The sequence below is a fragment of the Ovis aries genome, chromosome 2 (genome assembly GCF_016772045.2).
Source record: "Ovis aries strain OAR_USU_Benz2616 breed Rambouillet chromosome 2, ARS-UI_Ramb_v3.0, whole genome shotgun sequence".
NCBI lineage: Eukaryota > Metazoa > Chordata > Mammalia > Artiodactyla > Bovidae > Ovis > Ovis aries.
The window spans coordinates 189,868,703-189,889,199 of NC_056055.1; the positions used below are offsets into that span (position 1 = coordinate 189,868,703).

The following is a 20,497-nucleotide window of genomic DNA, read 5'->3' on the forward strand; positions in this document are numbered from 1 at the left end:
GGACTGGTTGGATCTCCTTGCAGTTCATGGGACTTTCAAGAGTCTTCTCCAACACCACAGTTCAAAGGCATCAATTCTTTGGCGCTCAGCTTTCTTTACAGTCCAACTCTCACATCCATATATGACCACTGGAAAAACCATAGCCTTGACTAGATGGACCTTTGTTGGCAAAGTAATGTCTCTGCTTTTCAATATGCTATCTAGGTTGGTCATAACTTCTCTTCCAAGGAGTAAATGTCTTTTAATTTCATGGCTGCAATCACCATCCTCAGTGATTTTGAAGCCCCCCAAAATAAAGTCTGACACTGTTTCCACTGTTTCCCCATCTTTTTCCCATGAAGTGATGGGACCAGATGTCATGATCTTCGTTTTCTGAATATTGAGCTTTAAGCCAACTTTTTCACTCTCCTCTTTCACTTTCATCAAGAGGCTTTTTAGTTCCTCTTTACTTTCTGCCATAAGGTGGTGTCATCTGCATATCTGAGGTTATTGATACTTTTCCCAGAAATCTTGATTCCAGCTTGTGCTTCTTCATGCACAGCATTTCTCATGATGTACTCTGCATAGAAGTTAAATAAGCAGGGTGACAATATACAGCCTTGACGTACTCCTTTTCCTATTTGGAACCAGTCTGTTGTTCCATGTCCAGTTCTAACTGTTGCTTCCTGACCTGCATACAGATTTCTCAAGAGTCAGGTTGAGAGGTCTGGTATCCCCATCTCTTTCAGAATTTTCCACAGTTTATTGTGATCCACACAATCAAAGGCTTTGGCATAGTCAATAAAGCAGAAATAGATGTTTTTCTGGAACTCTCTTGCTTCTTCCATGATCCAGCAGATGTTGGCAATTTGATCTCTGGTTCCTCTACCTTTTCTAAAGCCAGCTTGAACATCTGAAAGTTCATGGTTCACGTATTGCTGAAGCCTGGCTTGGTGAATTTTAATCATTACTTTACTAACGTTTGAGATGAGTGCAACGGTGCAGTAGTTTGAGCATTCCTTGGCATTGCCTTTCTTTGGGATTGGAATGAAACTGACCTTTTCCAGTCCTGTGGCCACTGCTGAGTTTTCCAAATTTGCTGGCATATTGAGTGCAGCACTTTCACAGCATCATCTGTCAGGATTTGAAATAGCTCAACTGGAATTCCATCACCTCCACTAGCTTTGTTTATAGTGATGCTTTCTAAGGCCCACTTGACTTCACATTTCAGGATGTCTGGCGCTAGGTGAGCAATCACACTATCGTGATTATCTTGGCCATGAAGATCTTTTTTGTACCTTTCTGTGTATTCTTGCTGTCTCTTCTTAATATCTTCTGCTTCTGTTAGGTCCATACCATTTCTGTCCTTTATCGAGTGCTTCTTTGCATGAAATGTTCCCTTGGTATTTCTAATTTTCTTGAAGAGATCTCTAGTCTTTCCCATTCTGTTGTTTTCCTCTATTTGCATGGATTGCTGAGGAAGGCTTTCTTATCTCTTTTTGCCATTCTTTGGAACTCTGCATTCAGATGCTTATATCTTTCCTTTTCTCCTTTGCTTTTCACTTCTCTTATTTTCACAGCTATTTGTAAGGCCTCCCTAGACAGCCATTTTGCTTTTTTGCATTTCTTTTCCATGGGGATGGTCTTGATCTCTGTTTCCTTTACAGTGTTATGAACCTCCACCCATAGTTCATCAGGCACTCTATCTATCAGATCTTGTCCCTTAAATCTATTTCTCACTTCCACTGTGTAATCATAAGGGATTTGATTTAGGTCATACCTGAATGGTCTAGTGGTTTTCCCTACTTTCTTCAATTTCAGTCTGAATTTGGCAATACGGAGTTCATGATCTGAGTGATAGTCAGCTGTGACTGTGTCTGTACAGAGCTGTCTGTATATATTGTTGACTGTATAGAGCTTCTCCATCTTTGGCTGCAGAGAATATAATCAATCTGATTTCTGTGTTGACCATCTAATGATGTCCATGTGTAGTGTCTTCTCTTGTGTTGTTGGAAGAGGGTGTTTGCTATGACCAGTGCATTTTCTTGGCAAAACTCTATTAGCCTTTGCCCTGCTTCATTCTGTATTCCAAGGCTAAATTTGCCTGTTACTCCAGGTGTTTCTTGACTTCCTACTTTTGCATTCCAGTCCCCTATAATGAAAAGGACATCTTTTTTGGGTGTTAGCTCTAAAAGGTCTTGTAGGTCTTCATAGAACCATTCAACTTCAGCTTCTTCAGCGTTATTGGTTGGGGCATAGACTTGGATTACTGTGATATTGAGTGGTTTGCCTTGGAAACAAACAGAGATCATTCTGTCATTTTTGAGATTGCATCCAAGTACTGCATTTTGGACTCTTTTGTTGACCATGATGGCTACTCCATTACTTCTGAGGGATTCCTGCCCGCAGTAGTAGATATAATGGTCATCTGAGTTAAATTCACCCATTCTAGTCCATTTTAGTTCACTGACTCCTAGAATGTCAGCGTTCACTCTTGTCATCTCTTGTTTGACCACTTCCAATTTGCCTTGATCCACGGACCTGACATTCCAGGTTCCTATGCAATATTGCTCTTTACAGTATCGGACCTTGCTTCTATTACCAATCACATCCACAGCTGGATATTGTTTTTGCTTTGGCTCCATCCCTTCATTCTTTCTGGAGTTATTTCTCCATTGATCTCCAGTAGCATATTGGGCACCTACCGACCTGGGGAGTTCCTCTTTCAGTATCCTATCATTTTGCCTTTTCATACTGTTCATGGGGTTCTCAAGGCAAGAATACTGAAGTGGTTTGCCATTCCCTTCTCCAACGCAGGGTCATGCTAATCTTTTCTGTATCATTCCAATTTTAGTATGTGTGCTGCCAAAGTGAGCACAAACCTGGCCGAAAAATACAGTTATTACTTAACCTTCTTCCTCATTATTTCTTTTTTTGTTTCTTTTTGTACAAGCTCTCCACTTCATCTAAGTAATTACTAATACTAACTGCTCACAAAAGACATGCTTGTGAAATCTCTATGTAAAATCAGCCTGTGTGAGTACTAAGTCCTTCAGTCCTGTTCAACTCTTTGAGACCCTAAGGAGTATAGCCTGCCAGGCCTCCTCTGTCAATGCAATTCTCCAGACAAGAATACTGGAGTTGGTTGCCATGCCCTCCTCCAGGGGATCTTCCCAGCCCAGGGGTTGAACTCACGTCTCCTATGTCTTCTGAAGGTGGGTTCTTTACCACTAGCACCAACTGGGAAGCCCACAACCTTGTGTTTCTCACATTATATATAGTTGGGTGTGGATGGTGCAGATTCCCCTCATCCCCTTCCAGTTTTGCCACCTGGATGAATGGCCTCCCCGGTGGCTCAGACAGTAAAGAATCCTCCTGCAATGTGAGAGACCAGGGTTTGACCCTTTGGAAGAAATGGCAAGGAGAAAGAAATGGCAATCTACTCCAGTATTCTTTCCTAGAGAATTCCATGGACAAAGGAGCCTGGAGGGTCCTATTCCATGGGGTCACAAAAAGTCAAATGTGACTGAGCAACTAACACTCTTTCCACTAGCCTCTATCTTGGTCCATGAATGAAACACATCACTTCCAGATAGGTCTGTTTATTGGAACTAGTTTGATAGCCCAAGTTTAAATTCAAGGGTGTCTGGGTAATTTAGGGGAATGCATTAGCCTGTTGTAGCCACGCATTCAGGGAAACAAACTCACTCAGAAGGACAATGCAGATAGTGGAGTGCAGTTTATTACACTGGCGGGCCCAAAGCAGAGTCTCCTCTTAGCCAAGGACCTTGACCAGTTTTTGTGAAAACCTTATATACCCTAAGTGTACTTGCTCAAACCCACCTCCCCAAATTCCTTGAAACAAGTCTGAACAAAGGAAGAGAAAGATACAATCAAAGTGAACCTGTCATTCATATGCCTTAAGCCTAGGTAGTTAACAGTGGACAATTATCAATAGGCCTGTGGTCATACCCCACTAAGCACAATAGAATTTATGATTCTATTTGGTTACACGGATAATTAGGGTATTCTTTTAGGCAATGGAGAATCTAGGTATGGGCCCTGGGGCTCTTCCATCTGGGGGTCCTGGTTTTCCAGTTGTATGTTGTTTCCATAGATACCGGGCTTATAGCTCAAAGTCCAGTCAGGCCCAAGATGCAGTCCTGCTTTCAAAATGGAGCTTGTTATGTCTGTTTCCTCCCTCAAGCCTTCTGTGCCACATTATTTGCAAATCAGTTTACCTTTTCAAAACTGCTTTCACATCCATGATTAAATGTTAATTTCAACTTTCTCTGAGAAGTGAGGCATCAAAGTCATAATTCATTCTGGCTTTATGACTGAGAAATATTGAACAATAATTAATATCAAGGCTGCAAAGAACAAAGAGTTGGGGGTCTTAGGAATTGCAATTTGAGAAACACAGAGTCAGGTAAAAAAAATAATATTTCAGGAAAGAGAAAAGAGTTAGGGGCTTATAAAAGCAAAGATTTTATATAGGGTTGTTAAAGTCTTGCAAGAATTATGCTTGGCTCTGATACAAAAAGGAAGTATTTCCTTAAGGGATAGACTATCACAAGTTATTTAGAATAAGGGACTGGTAAGTATCATGAGTTTCTAGGACATGTGCAGCTGTTTGGGATGTCTACATTAAGACAATGTGTGTGTGCTTGAACAGTCATGTTCAACTCTTTGTTATCCCATGGATTGTAGCCCACCAGGCTCCTCTGTCCATGGGATTTCCCAGACAAGAATACTGGAGTGGGTTGCTGTTTCACATCAGGGATTGAACCCATGTTTCTTGCATCTCCTGCATTAGCAGGAAGATTCTTTACCACTGCACCACATGGGAAACCCCTGCATTAAGATAATGTGGTCAAAAGATCAGATTGTATCTGCACTGAGGTGAGCATAAGTCACACTTCCTCTATGGCTTCCTAATTGCCTTCTACTGAACTCTCTTAGAAATACCTACTCCACTGAGATTTTCCTTGCACATAATACCTTCATCAATATACACTTCATTTTCATAGCACTAATTTTTGTAGTATTTTATTTTACACACACAAATTGTTTTCTTATTCTCCAAATGATATCATTGGGCCCAAATATTCTTGCATTGATAAAGATAGATAACTACAAGAAAGACAGATCATTACAACAGAGTTACAAATGTGAAGTGATCCAATAGCAGAATCCCCCTGCCTAGTCTGTGGGCTAGAAAGGATCTCCTGAAACAAGAAATATCCAGGTTGATATGTTAGCAATGGGTGGGAATGATCCATGGGGAGAGAGGAGACTGGGACAGTCAGAGCAGAGATCAGAGAAGGCAAGGAGGAAGGAGCATTAATAGTAAGTCTTCTACAGACAAACATTCAACGATGTGAACATGCACTCGCATGTCAAATCACATAACGTTAGTTCATGTCTGGCGTACATTATCACGTGTGCGCATCCTCTACAAGCAGTTGTGCTTTTGTGTTGTTTACTGTACAGTACTGTGTAGAGTACAGTAACACAGTATCTTTATTTCAAGCCCAGGATGTCTGGAAGCAAGTGTAAAAGCACCAGTTACATAGCTGGTACTACTGTACCTTTTAAGGTACTGTGAAGTGAAGTGAAGTGAAGTGAAGCTGCTGTCGTGTCCGACTCTTTGCAACCCCATGAACTGTAGCTTACCAGGCTCTTTAGTCCATGGAATTTTTCAGGCAAGAATACTGGAGTGGGTTGCCATTTCCTTCTCCAGGGGATCTTCCCAACCCAGGGATCGAACCCTGGTCTTCCACATTGTAGGCAGACACTTTACCATCTGAGCCATCAGGAAGGTACTGTACTATAAGATTAAACATGTTTTCTTTATTTTTTCTGTTTTGTGTGTGTGTGTGTGTGTGTGTGTGTGCATGTGTATTATTTGTATAAAAAGTATTATAAACCTATTATAGTACAGTACTGTATAGCCAAGTGTTTTAGTTGGGTATCTAGGCTAACTTTGTTGGACTTACAAAAAAAAACTGGACTTAGAAACAAGATCTCAGAGTCAAACTCATTCATATGTAGGGGACTTACACTATAGTGAAAGATGGTCAGGAGGGCTGCAAGCTGAATGCAGAGGAGACAACAGTGGGAAGGGAAGACAAGCAGACAGGAGGTAGGCCACACGCAGGACTTTGAATTCATCCTGAAGACTGAAGATTCAAGTTAACTACTGCCAGGAACTCCCCTGCCTTCTTTCAATGCACTGCCTGCTGCCAGGACTTACTAACACATTTGGCCTGAGGGCAGACAGCAGCTCTCTGCAAGCAGATTCTCCAGCTGATTCTATAAAGGTGATCAGAGGGCCAAAAGGCTAGACTCTCCTGCAGGCTTAACCTTGAAAAACTACAAGCAAGTGTACTTATCCATCGGACTGAGTTACAGGACTACAGAATCCAGGGGTTCTATCCAGAACAGAATTCTGCTTTGGAGACAAATGTACCTTCAAATACAAATATCTTTGTCAGGGTGAAAAATGAAAAATAAAAGAAAAAATTGCATTTTTCTCAACAAAATGAGCTACTCTGGAAAAGTTGCACTGTCTAAGGGCAACTTGTTTCTTCTCCAGCTTGTGATTTAGCAATCATGTGATTAGGCATTGCCTGTTTTACAGGACATCAGTTTGTAATTACTACAACCATTAGCTCTTTTGCCCTGATGATGGACTAGGTAACACTTGCAATTGATAGTCTCTGAATCTTTATTTTCTTTGCAGAGGCACTATATAATCTCCAAAATCCAGACAGCCTGTGTTTGCTAAATAAAGTACAGAATTGATCACCCTCTTAAACTCTCATGCCTTTTGCAATTTGTGTCCTAACATTGCTCTGTTCATTTTGCCCTCATCTGTCACACTTGATTTCTAGTCTTTATCCTCTCTTCATATAGATCCTGGATATTTGAAAGGAAATCATTAATGAAAGATTTATGTATAGTGTGGTATCATTGGCTCTCCTCCTATAAAGTTTTATTCATATTATTTTGGGGAAAAAAAGATCTTTTTCTTATTGCATAATAATAATTGCCTTATTAGATTATCCCACTTAGCTTGGCTTACTACCTTTGGTTCTGCCTGGCATACCCACACACTGCCTGCTGAAAGCGAGCATCACACCCATTCATATCCCACTCATTGGGAGCATGCACAAGCCTTATTCTCAGGATTTTCTATTTGAACACCATTTTCCATCCCGTCCTGGCTCACAGTAAGTTATCAGGCCTAGAGTGATGATCCTGACTTTTTGATTTTGTCTCCAATCTCTTTGGGGACTAATTTCTGGATCTTCCTTAAGCACATCAATTCAAATTATTTGGGAGATGACACCCAGAAGAGGCAATTGCTTCAGGGAAAACTTTTGCTAAAGTAGACTACATCAAGTCTCCTATATTTGAATGAGTTCTATTCTGAGAGTGCTTTCATAAGTCCTATTTGTTCATAAGTCCAACAAAGTTAGCCTAGGTACCCAACAAACAGAATCAGCTATATGTTACAGTACTGTAATAAGTTTCTAGTACTTTTTACACACATAAAAAGCAAACACAAAAGAATAAAGAAAATGTTTTAAATCTTACAGTGCAGTACCTTGAAAAGAACAGCTGTATGGTATACAACAGCTGGCATAAAGGGGCTGGCATCAGGTGAACAGGCAAGAAGAATTACTGACTGGAAGAGGGAAGGGAGGTGAGAGATGATAGAGCTGAAAGATCACCAGCGATAGGAGATGGAGGGCAAGCTGTAATTTCACTCACACCTGACTCCGATGGCACAGACTGGTTGCTTACTGGATTCAATATACCCTATTGTAAAAATAATCCAGTGATGTCTGAGTAGAACTGTATCAGCTATATCACCACTGCTTTTAAACCTGCTTCTGGATATCCTGGACTTGAAGTAAAGATACTGAACTACTGTACTGTATATAGTATTGTACAATAAAGTGCATAGAAACACAACTTGTGGAGAATATACACACGTGACAATGAACATGAGACAAGTGAACTAGTTTATGTGATTGGACATGTGAACCCATGTTCACATCTTTGAAAGTTCACAACTTGAAGATTTGTATGTAGGAAACTTACTGTATTTTCTGTTAAGGAAAATAATAATAGAAACAATTAAAATAATAATAATACAGCATGGTTTCTTTAGTCCTTTGCTCTGTTTTGCATTTAATGCTCATTTTCTTAATGTGTTAATTCAATCCTTCTCTCCACCAAAGCGGTTCTAGGCAAGCAAAGTATGCTGGAAGAAATATTTAGCTTAGAACATAGTTGACTCTAGCAAGTTCTTCCTTTGCCCTTTGAGAAATATGCCTCATCTCCAGATCTCTGGCCTTGATTGCATCTTCCAGTGTTCAGAGCTTCTCCCTAGGAATTGAATTATTTGTTGCTCTGTTTTGTTTTGTTTTGTTTTGTTTTGTTTTGTTTTGCATCCTGACTCCGTGTATTTGATCTCCTTCTACATAAAGGTATAGGCATGCAAGTGTGCTAAGTCACTTCAGTCATGTCCAACTCTGTGCAAAACTATAGACTGTAGCCCCGCAGGTTTCTTGTCCATGGGATTCTCCAGGCAAGAATATTGGAGTAGGTTGCCATGCCGTCCTCCAGGGGATCTTCCCAACCTGGGAATCGAACCCACATCTCTTACATGTCCTGCATTGGTAGGTGGTTTCTTTATCACTAGCACCACTTGAGAAGCCCCAAGAGTACACATACCCACCTATTTTTCGTCCTCTCAGTAAATACACCTTCTTGTATTAATTGCAGGTCACCATGAATTACATTTTCTAGCAATTTCTCCTGTGTTGTTGAAATACCCTCCTTCCCTCTTGTGAACATTTGGGAGATCTGTTTTGTCACTGAGTTCAAGGCCTGCAGTATCATGTACCAGCATGTGGGGAAGAGAGATACAGAGACCTAACATCACTTCCCAGAATCAACTCAAAGTGGCCAGTGCCTGTTTGGACACACAGCCAGATGGTCTGGAGGATATACATGTAAATCTATGCATTCAGTCACAGCACACATTTTCTAAGTGGTGATTTTCAAAATTAGCTGGTTTCACATTACAAACTCTTGTGCAGATGTTTGTGGCAGACAGATGAAGCAGCTGTTCACCCACAACACAGTCTCAGGAATATCTGACCCTTACTTCAGAGGCTAAACATCAACCTTGCAGCTGTTGATGTAGGTCAAAATAATAAAGACAGGTGTTCAACTTAGAAACAGTTGCCAAAAACACTACTTTTGCCCATTTCTATAAAATATCAACATTTTAAAGTGAATTGTAGTCTTCAGCTATTCATGGCCCTAAATATGTGGGAGATCTGAATGAAACTGAAAATGGCTACATCTTCTTAGAGCTCAATTGTTTTAGCATGAAGAGACATGACCTAACTCACATCTCCAGATCATCACCATCATTATCACCACCGTCATCACCATCATCATCAACACCATCACTACTATCACTATCACTGTCATCATCAACACCATCACCACAATTGTTATCACCAACATCACCATCACCATCAACATCACCTCCACCATCATCAACCCCCTCCTCCTCATGCCCCTCTGCCTCATCCCCTCCTCCTCAGCCTCATAACATCCATCTTCATAGTGAGTTCTAGCTGCTCCAGAACTATGCTAAGTGTTGGAAATAATGGTCAATGAGAGTGCTTGACCTCAGCAGAAGGACCAAGAAAGTCCTCTCTGAAGTGGTGGCATTTAAGCCAAGTCTGACCTGCAAGAAGGAGTAATCATGGAGAGAAAAATGAAAAAGCAGACCCAGAGACAGAACAGACTAAGTGAAATCACTACATTAAGAGGAGCTCATTAAAACTACATTTGTTAGAGGAGGCAGGTAAGAAGCAGCCAGATCCTTCAGGTTCCTGATGGCCATGGTGAATTCTGGAGAGCTGTCAAAAGATGTTAAGTGAAGATCCCCCATTTAAAAACAACATTCTGGCTACAGTATGGAGAATACTTTGGCAGGAAGCAAGAATAAATAGCAGAAAATAGAGAAGAAAGTATTATCAATCAAAAAGGGATCATGGCATCTCTCAGTTCTTACCTCTGTATAAGAATGCCCAGGGGTTTCCCTGGAGGCTCAGTGATAAACAATCTGCCTGCCAATGCAGGAGACAGTGGTTTGATCCCTGATCCTGGAAGATCCACATGCCAAGAAGCAAATAAGCCCATGTGCCATAGCTATTGAGCCTGTGCACTAGAGCCTGAGAGCCACAACTACTGAGCCCACGTACCAAAAATACTTAAGCATGGGTGCCCTAGAACTTATGCTCCACCACAAGCGAAATCCCAGCAATGAGAAGCCCACACACTGCATCTAGAGAATAGCCTTTGCTTTCTGCAAGTAAAGAAAGGCCCTCACAGCAGTAAAGACCCAGCACAGCCAAAAATAAATAAAATTATGTATAAAAAAGAATATTCAGACAAAACTTGCTTTCTGTATTTCCAAAGGTATTAATGTATCCCAGGTGTTCTTTGAAGATGACTTCAGTCATTCACTCACTCACTCAACTTTCCCTTTGTTGTGCACTGACTCCGTGTAAGGCATTGGGGTTCATGGAGAGAAAGGACAACCCTAGCTTCCAAGGAGCCCTCTGGCAGAGGCAGGCAAATGAACTAAAGTCAGATGGAGTGGGCAGTAAATAAGAGTTATGCTAAAAAGGACGCTTAACCTGGGATGGGGGCTTCCCTGGTGGTTCAGCTGATAAAGAATCTGCTTGCAATGCAGGAGATCTGGATTTGATCCCTGGGTTGGGAAGATACCCTGGAGAAGGGAAAGGGTCCCCACTGCAGTATTCTGTTCTGGAGAGTTCCATGGACTATAGTCTGTGGGATCACAAAGAGTTGGACATGACTGAGCAACTTTCACTTTTTCACTTTCAACCCAGGTACAGCTCCAGAAAGATAGAATTCTAGGTGCATAGAATTAAAGAAAGAATAAAAAATAGCCAGAAGTCATTGACTATTTTCTGTAAGTTGTTAGTTAGGGGCTTAGCAGGCTTGAAGACAAAGCTCCCAAACACTATTTTTATAAATTGTATCATCTTTTGGGATTTTAAAAAAGAGATATATTTTTATCTGTGTTCCATAGAGTTTATTATATAATTGCCTACACATGTACTTGCTGGAGGTTCCTACATGCTCTTTTAATCAGGCCTCATTTTTGTTTTTACTCAAATGCATTTTTCACTCCCCTGCAGCGCCTCCTCTTTCTTGTATTTAGCTCTGTCTTTTTAATACCTTTTATTAGTCAGACAACATGAGATTGAATTAGAACCTCAACTCCAATGGTTTAATAAAAGATGAAACATGATTGATTTATCCAGCTGATAATTTCAAGCTATACCAGTTCCAGGTAACCCTGGATACAGAAATTAAAATGTGACCTGGAGTAGTGATGTGGATGGAATTAGAGTCTGTCATACAGAATAAAGTAAGCCATAAAGAGGAAAACAAATATGGTATATTAACACATACATGTGGAATCTAGAACAGTGGCACAAATGACCTTATTTGCAAGGCAGAAATAGAGATGCAGAGGTAGAGAAAGGACATGTAGGCACATAAGAGGAAGGAGAAGGTGGGATGGATTTGGAAATTAGAATTGACATTTATACACTACCGTGTGTAAAACAGACAACCAACAGGAGCTGCTCTATAGCACAGAGAGCTCAACTCTGTGCTATGTGATAACTTAGAGGGGTAGGATGGTGGGTGGGAGGGAGGCTCAGTAGAGAGGAGATATATGTATACATATAGTTGGTTGATTCACTTTGTTGTGTATAGCAGAAGCTAACACAACACTGTAAAGCAATTATAATCCCCCCCAAAAAAAAAAATGTCCTGGAGGCTTTCTTCTCCCACTCCCTCACTCTTAGTCACTTTTTTACCTCCCACTGCTGTGACCTTTCCATATAGAGACAAGTTAGCCACAACCAGTCCCAAGAAAACAGCCTAGCAGTGTGTCAAACACAAGAGAAAGTAATATTTCCTTTCCCAGTGGGTTGGGCCAAAGTCCAGAACCTAGCTCCATATGGTGACATCTTGGTTGAAGAATTCTTGATAGCCTGGAATATGACCTATGTTGTCTGGTCAATTGACAGACATATGCGCATCTCTGGTAGAGGACGAGTGTGGGTGGCATCATCTCCAAAAAGAGCAAGTGGGTTAACAGTGCAGGTTCTGCAGGAGAGCACTGCAGTGTCCCCACCAGAACAGGAAGTGACACAGACAGCATCTGCTACCCTCCTCCCAGGACACAGTTGCTCACTGTGGTCGCCCTTCTTTGCTAGCTTGGTTCTCATCAGCCTTTTCCTCTAGTGGCAGGGATCAAAAGACTCTGTTCATGGACATCACCCACATCTGTTACATCTAGAATCCATCTTGCTGGGCATTGATTCCTCATTTGATTTTTCTCACCAAGTTTTTATCTTGAATCTAAAATCTGTAGACTTAGGGATTTTGGCTTGGAATTATGTGTGTGTGTGTGTGTGTGTGTGTGTGTGTGTATGTGTTAATCCCAAACTGCTAATTTATCGCTTCCCCAACATCTCACCTTCAGTAACCTTAAGTTAGATTTTAAGATCTATAATTCGGTTTTTGCTTTGTAAATAAGTTCATTTGTATCAGCTTTAAATGTTTCTACATATAAATGATGTCATACAGTATTTGTCATTGTCTGACTTACTTCACTTAGAATGATACTCCCTAGATCTATCTATGTTGCTACAAATGACATCATTTTGTTCTTTTCTATGGCTGCGTAATATTCCATTGTGTATATATACCACATATTCGTTACCTGTTGTTCTGTTGTTGGATATGTAGGTCACTTCTGTATCCTGGCTATTGTAAATAGTGCTGCAATTATCACTGAGGTGCATTTATCTTTTCAATTATGATTTTCCTTAGATATATGCCCAGGAGTAGGATTACTGGATTATATGGTAGTTCAATATTTAGTTTTTTAAGGATCCTCCTTATTGTTCTCTGGGGCTTCCCTTGTGGCTCCGCCAGTAAAGAATGTGCCTGCAATGCAGGAGACCTAGGTTCTGTCCTGGGGACAGATTGGGAAGGTTGGGAAGGTTGGGAAGATCCTCTAGAGAAGGGAAAGGCTACTCACTCCAGTATTCTGGCCTGGAGAATTCCATGGGGTCCCAAAGACTTGGACATGACTGAGTGACTTTCTTTTTCACTTTCACACTGTTCTCCATAATGGCTGCACCAATTTACATTCCCAGCAACACTGTAAGAGGGTTCCCTTTTCTCCACACCCTCTCCAGCATTTGTTGTTTGTAGATGTTTTTCTTAGCTTCATAAGTACTTCACTGTTTCCCCATTGGTCTTCCAGAGCTTTAGTAGTATTTTCCTCTGAAAACTGGGAACTGATTAAAAGTGCAGGATATCTAGGCCTACTGAATCAGAACATGCAGTATACAACAAGGCTGCTAAGTGATTTTTAAGCACTTTACAGTTGGATAAACACTGTTTTGAAATTTTTAGTCTCAAGTATGCTGGGCTTCAGGACATAAGAAGAGATTCAAGACTCTACATTTGCCCAAAGTGTTAATGAAGCAGAAGTATTTAACAAGTTCTCTACACAGCAAGTTAAGTTTCAAGGGAGAAACACTGGACCTACATGAATACCCTCTCCCTACATGAAAACTCTACCTTCGTTGCCAATATTGGAAGACTTCAGAAAGGAAATTTATATTTTCTCACAAATAGGTAGATGTGAAATTAATGACCCCATAAGCCTAACAGTCAGTCTTGGACACTTACACACAGTCTGACTCCTCTCCAATCCTCTTCCCAACCTCTGCCCAAGTTTCTAAAATTATCTTTTATTACCTGCTCAGCTAGTGGGCTGGAGTATTCTGTTTCCATTTCCCTTGACATGGAGAGCAAATCCCAAAGTTGCTAACTAAAATCAAACCAGATGTGCAAAGAATTTCATTGGCTATTTTATGTAACAACTTGAATTATCAGAAGGCTTAAAGTAAATTCATGAAAAATTAAAAGCATGGGAGATTTAAGCCAGAAACTATTTAAACAGGCTTAAAAGGTTACCACAGGAAAAGAACAGGATCAGTGTGTTTGAGTGTAAAAATAAGAAGTTAAGCTGAATCAGGGAGAGAAACCCTGCCTCTTGACCTATAGATTTATCTCTTGAATGTTTCAGCTTTATTTTTCCTCTTTGGGGAATTAAAGATGAACTAATATATAAATATAAAAGCACTGAATTGGCAAACTTCCTGCATAGTGTGCTGAAAAAAATCATTTTGTAGAATTATATAATTTGAAAACAGAGACTGTGAAGTGGGGAAAAAGCCCATGTCTATGGATGAGATTGAGTTGGCTTCAAATCCTATGAACCATGCACTCAGGCAAATGCTTCAACTCTCAGAGTTGGACTCCTTATCTATAAAATAAAAAATAGTAATAAAACACATAAAGAGATTAAATGAGATTTTTGACTTATAGAGCTCAGCATATATTGCAGATATTCAGTAAAGGGGAACTAGTGAATGAGGTTGAAAAGTTGATAGAGAAGTTGCAACAGGAGGCAGACACAGTGTGATGCTGGGGAACAATTGTCAATCCACTTGAAAGAAAATCATTTCTATTTTCATGTTTGAGACTCACAGGCAGCCTTTGAAGTAGGGAAGATAGACATCGGTTCGAGTTATTAGGTGGATTGGAACACAAGGAATGATGACTTAGGCATCACTAACTCTGATGTGGCAGAGTCAGTGTTGGACCCCAGCTTCCAGATGTTGATAGTCCAGGGACCTCAACCATAGCTGTTCCTTCCTCAGATTTCGGCTACTCTGCGTCTTCATCCACAAAGACTATGCCCTGTAGCCCCTTCTCCTTGCCAACCATGTTTCCCACCAAGACAGTTGAGAGATGGAAGGAAAAAGGTACTGCACATGAAATCAACAGGAGGCTGGCTCCACAAGACAGGCGTTCTTTTCTATTCCACAGATTTATCCCAAGTTCCTGAAACAGTGTCTCCCACATAGTAGACCTTGGATATACTTCTTGAGATAATCTCTAAGGACACATTACAAAGGAAAGGTGGGTAGCCTACACAGTCAGTTTGCTCTAGGTATTAATGCAAGCATATGTGGTCTATAATTTAAGATCCGTAAGTTACATTCCAGCAAATGCGTGTGTGTGTGTGATTGTGTGCCCATGTGTTTTGGTGGGTGGAGAAGAGATGTAGAAGGTGCCAAGTGATAAAGAAAACTTGCAAATATGCGGAACCTCTTACTTAGAAGGTTGGTAAACTCTTTCCCTTTATCTGTATGTCCCTTCGGAAGAAAAGGTCAAGATTGGCTACAATCATAACTTCCTATTATCATTTAATTTCCTTCCTCCTTGGCCCCCTTTACTGTCCTCAATCCCCTCCCATAATGAGCCCTTGGAGTCAGTAAGAAAAGAAAACAGGCCTCATCAATTTCCCTAATGACTCTTTCAAAAAGCCTTTTTTTAGCCTTTTATTTTTAGATCTTTTCAAACAATGTCCCTATTAGAGAAGGCTCAAAGTTCCCATGGGATTTATGGAAACTTTCATTAAGAAAAATAGGCGATGATTTCAAGGACAATGTCATGTATCATTAAAAGAGCTATTTTTTAAGTTATGGATAAGTAGACAAAGTTTCATCAAGCAGTTAACCAGATTCACAGTGGGAGTTTGTGGTTGGCAGGAGCAAGACTGACTGAGACAGGCTTACAGTCGGAATCTGATACTTAACAGACCTCAGCCCTTATGCAGGTGTTTAAGTACTCTGCAGATGAACCACCTCACTGACAGTTTCTTTGCTATTTTTCAAAATGTTGGATTACAAAGACAGAATCTGTAAATGAAACTCAGTGTCTGTCCCTAGTAGTTTGAAAGGCATCCAGCAACCACTGAGTTTCTTCACTTTGATAATCACTGAGAACTTCAGGTCTTAATATTCCACTTCTTAGAGCCTCTTCAGATGGGCTTTCTTCTTTTCTTATCTCTTAGACTATTATTATAAACTGTCATTTCTTTTATTTATTTTTAATTGGAGGATAATTGCTTTACAATAGTGTGTTAATTTCTGTCATACATCAACATAAATCAGCCAGAGGCATACATATATCCCCTGCATCTTGAGACTCCCTCCCACTACTCATCCCATCACTCCCCTCTAGGTAGTCACAGAGCACCAAGTTTGAGCTTTTGTCATCATATAGCAAATTCCCACTGGCTATCTATTTTGCATATGGACACAGTGGGGCAAGGAGAGGGTGGGAAGAAAAGAAAGAGTAGCATTGAAACACATATATTACCATATGTCATTGTTACTTGCTGTCTGTATTAATCAGCTCAGTCAACCATTAACAAAATTCCAAAGACTGAGTAGCTTAAACAACAAAAATTCAGTTCCCACAGTTCAAGTCTAAAAGTCCAAGATGAAGGAATCAGCCAGGTTGAACGTCCAAGATGAAGCAATCAGCCAGTTCAGTTCCCAGTGAGGACCCTCTTTTTGGCTTATAGACTGCTGCTTTTTTGATACATGCTCACCTTGTCTTTCTTTATTGTATTCTTGCAAAGAGATAGATCTCTTTCTTTCTCTTGTTATAGGTCCATCAATCCTGTCATACTGGGACCCTATGCTTATGACTTTATTTAACCTTGATTACTTCTTAAAAGCCTTATTTCTAAATTCAGTAACATTGGGGCTTCTATATATGAATTTAGGGGGACAGCAGGTAAACCACAGCACTACTCAGCTCTTAAACGAGTCTTCAGACTTTCTAATTTTCTAATATTCCCACTGGAAGCAGTAAACCATTTGTACAAGTCACCTGATGCTCATATGTGTATTCATTCAGTAAAACTACTGTATGTTATTATCTTGCTATATGTTGGGCTCTATACTAGGATCCGGAACTATCCTAACTAATAAGACTGGATTTCTACCCTTAGGGAATATAATATGGAGAAAAAAATACTTAAAAATTAAGGGCAAGAGAATATTAGTTGATGTGATTACAAGAATGGTTTTGTTAATGCAAATTCCCAATTCACAGTAAGGCCAAACAAACCCAAAATGTCACAGTTTGGAGCAGAGAAATGTAGGCTTATTTTGGGGCCAAGCAAGGATAATGGGTGGCTCCTTCTTAAAAACCCTGAACTCCCTGATTTTTGAGGAAAAGCTTTTATAGGCAGCATTTGGGGTGAAGGCTGCAGCAAGTGCGGCGGCTTTCTTCTGATTGGGCGGTGGTGAGATAAGAGGCTGTGCTCCAGGAATCTCTTGCTCGGCCTGAGGTTACCCCCCTTACTTGGTCAGGGGCCTTAGTTCCTGAAAAAGAGCTCAAAGATACTGTTGTGTGTATCCCTTGAGGAGGAACCAGGACCCTGACCTAGGGCTGCGCTATTGTTTCTTGGCTCTCCTCACCTGGCTCTACAACCCCTCCATTCCCTAACTAGCAACTGTTTGAACCTACTCTTAGCAACTTAGGAAGATCAAGAAGGCTGAATGAAATCTATTTCCTACAAACACAAAATGGGAGATCCAGAGAGTATCCAGAAGGGCCCCACAGGGTCCTGCTCAGTTTCATTGTATTAAGTAAGGCTAGAAAGAAGGGAATTCTCATTTATGGCTGTAAGTGAAGACCTGGGGAGTCTGGAAATGTTAACAGAAAGGGATGTGAAGTAAAAGGAAGCAAGAAACAATCTGCAGACAACTTTGAGGATCTAGAAGCTGGATTGGAAATAGGATGGTGAGTGACTCAGTGAGCCATAAATCCAGGACTTCTTATAGACACTGGTTTATAGGAGATCTTATATATCTTGATGAAGAGTAACTTCTTTGTCCTGAAGGCATTAAGTCTATTTTAACAATAAAGTACAATGCTTGAAATATGAATTGAGTTGGAGAAATGTGAGGTTGGGGCAACAGTAGGTTTTGCAATTGAGTAAGAATTCAGCATTATAATTTTCAGTGATCAGTCCTTTCATCAGGGAGCTATTGAATGAATAAGGGCTCTGAACAGGCTGGAAATTACAGTGTATCCACTTACAGAACAGTCCTCTTTGTTTCTCAATTAACCCTGTGCCATCATCAATATTTTAGAGTCGCTCAGGCTTAAAAATTCAATTTATACCAAAATAGTCTTTGAGGTAACTACTCTCAATTGTTATATGATTAGTCACCAGTCAGGTGTGGTTGGAAAAAATTATTATAACTTACTTTTAGGAATCAAATAATTAAATATATTTGTAACAGAAGAGACAAAATTTCTAGATTCTTCCTTACCATAATAGGAACTTGTTCAAGATGATCATCCCTAATTTCAGTATTACTGGAATTCAGGAGACATAGTCAACCTCATACCTTGGCACTAGGTCATACTGAAGGTCAGAAGCCCATTCAGGAAAGATGTGAACAGCAGCCAACAGAAAGCCAAGCTTCAAGGACACTTTTTGTTGATGGAATTGCCTAGAAATCCAAAATTTAGCTTCTGCTCTCCATATGTCTTTCTTTCTCTGTCTCAATAGATGCTCTTTTTTCCTATAACTCTTTATCTGCTTATTTTTTTTGCTGAAGTATTGCTGATTTACAATGTTGTGCCAATCTCTGTTATACAGCAGTGACTCAGATATACATAGATACATTATTTTCTAATATTCTTTTTCATTATAGTTCATCCCAGGATATTGGACATAGTTCCCTGTGCTATACAGTACTGTTGTAGGAAGAGGGGACCCATACCAGGGCCCAAGAGTGGGCTCTGTCTAACAATCAGAAATGAATTGTCTGCAGAGACACATGTGCTGACAAAGCAAAAGATTTTATTGGGAAAGGGTGCCCAGGTGGATAGCAAGAGGGTAAGGGAACCCAGGAGAATTGCTCTGCCATGCGGCTTTCAATCTTGGGTTTTATGATGATGGGATTAGTTTCCTGGTTATCTCTAGCCATCATTCTGATTCAGGATCTTTCCTGGTGGCACACGTGTTGTTCAGCAAAAATGGATGCCAGTGAGAAGGATTCTGGGAGGTGGCAAGACATGTGGCATCCTCTTTTGACTATTCTCGAATTCTTCTGGTTGGTGGTGGCTAGTCAGTTCTGTGTTCCTTACTAGAACTTCTTGTCCTCAAATAACTCACACAGATGGTTACTATGTTGCCTGGCCAGAGTGGGCGATTTCAGGCAGTCTGTTTCCCCTAATAGTAAACGGAATTAGTAAGGGGAAACTTGTCCTTTATTCATTCTACATGTAATAGTTAGTGGTTGGATTAACCAACCACATTAATACGCTTCATTTTTTCTCTTGACTTAAAAATGAAGAAAGCAACAAATAAAAATTTCTGTCTCTGTCTTCATACCCCTTCAACCTTTGGCACTTTTCAAGCACTTGGGTTTATGCTACCTTCTGAATTACCACATTCCTGCCCATGGAGCAAACTGGGGATACTCGATGAACCCAGGCAATTTATCCCTAAGGGAATAGTCTGGAACCGAACAAAGCTACAAGGCTTTGTGGTTGTGGTTTGGGGTTGGAGGAATAATACCAGAAATCTTAATCCAGACCTTTCCTGTTCTTCATTCCATTGTTAACGATTTGCCTTGGACCAGAATTTTACTTGCAGATGAATTTAGTAGTTTTCTTTATTTTGTAATCTTCTGTCAATAGAGCTAAATCACAGGCTTCAACTGTTTTTCTTAATAGTAAAACATATACTGTATAATATTTCTTTTCCTTCAAAGTAGCTTTTGATTATTATCCCAGTTAATTTTTTCAGAAATAAGATGGATGAGTGATTTGTGGAAAAAGCCAAGATGCTGTATGTTTTCCAAGTGCTGGATTCACAGAGAATAATATAATGATGATACCTTGTTTCCTAAAGCTTTCAGATGTGCAGTTCTGGAACTGGCAACATGCAATCTCTGGCTACTTCATCTGAACTACTTAAATGGAGAATTTCTGTCTGCATTCTATTACTTATTTTCATGTTTCACAACCTGTAGTTTCCCAGTCTTTAGGGGCAAAGGAAGCATAGTTCAAGTTAAAAAGTGCCTTGCCAAGGCGCATAAAAAAAAGCCATTTCTCCTTGATTTGCAGTGACTTGTTTGAATCTCCATAGTGGGTCCTAAGAGACCTATATTTTGTCTTTGGAAGCAGGCAGAACACAGAGTTGATTCATGGCTTTAGCTGAGGGGACACTTTGAGGCATCAATTGACTGAATTATTTCGATGTGAATAAAGATAGGGGCCTCCACTCCATCTTAGCCTGCTTTTCCCAGCCTGGATCTCAGGATGCCTAATTTTGCTTTTTTAAATTAATAATTATTAATGGTTTTTATCCCTCCATTTATAGAAGTAGTACATGCTTTTTTAATACAATACAATGCATATAAAGAAGAAAAAAAAAATCTCTTATAACTGCATGATTATTTTGATGTTTTCAAGA

At 40.2% G+C, this 20,497-nt stretch overlaps 1 protein-coding gene and 1 non-coding gene across 2 annotated transcripts in view; one reads left to right on the forward strand and one right to left on the reverse strand.

Moving 5' to 3' along the window:
* The window catches only part of CNTNAP5 (contactin associated protein family member 5), a 1,086,429-nt gene that overhangs the window by 342,223 nt on the left and 723,709 nt on the right, over positions 1-20,497 (forward strand). The window lies entirely within an intron of this gene.
* LOC114113362 (U6 spliceosomal RNA) lies at positions 2,756-2,857 on the reverse strand. Its single transcript, XR_003588407.1, has one exon. It is a non-coding gene; the product is annotated as a U6 spliceosomal RNA (small nuclear RNA).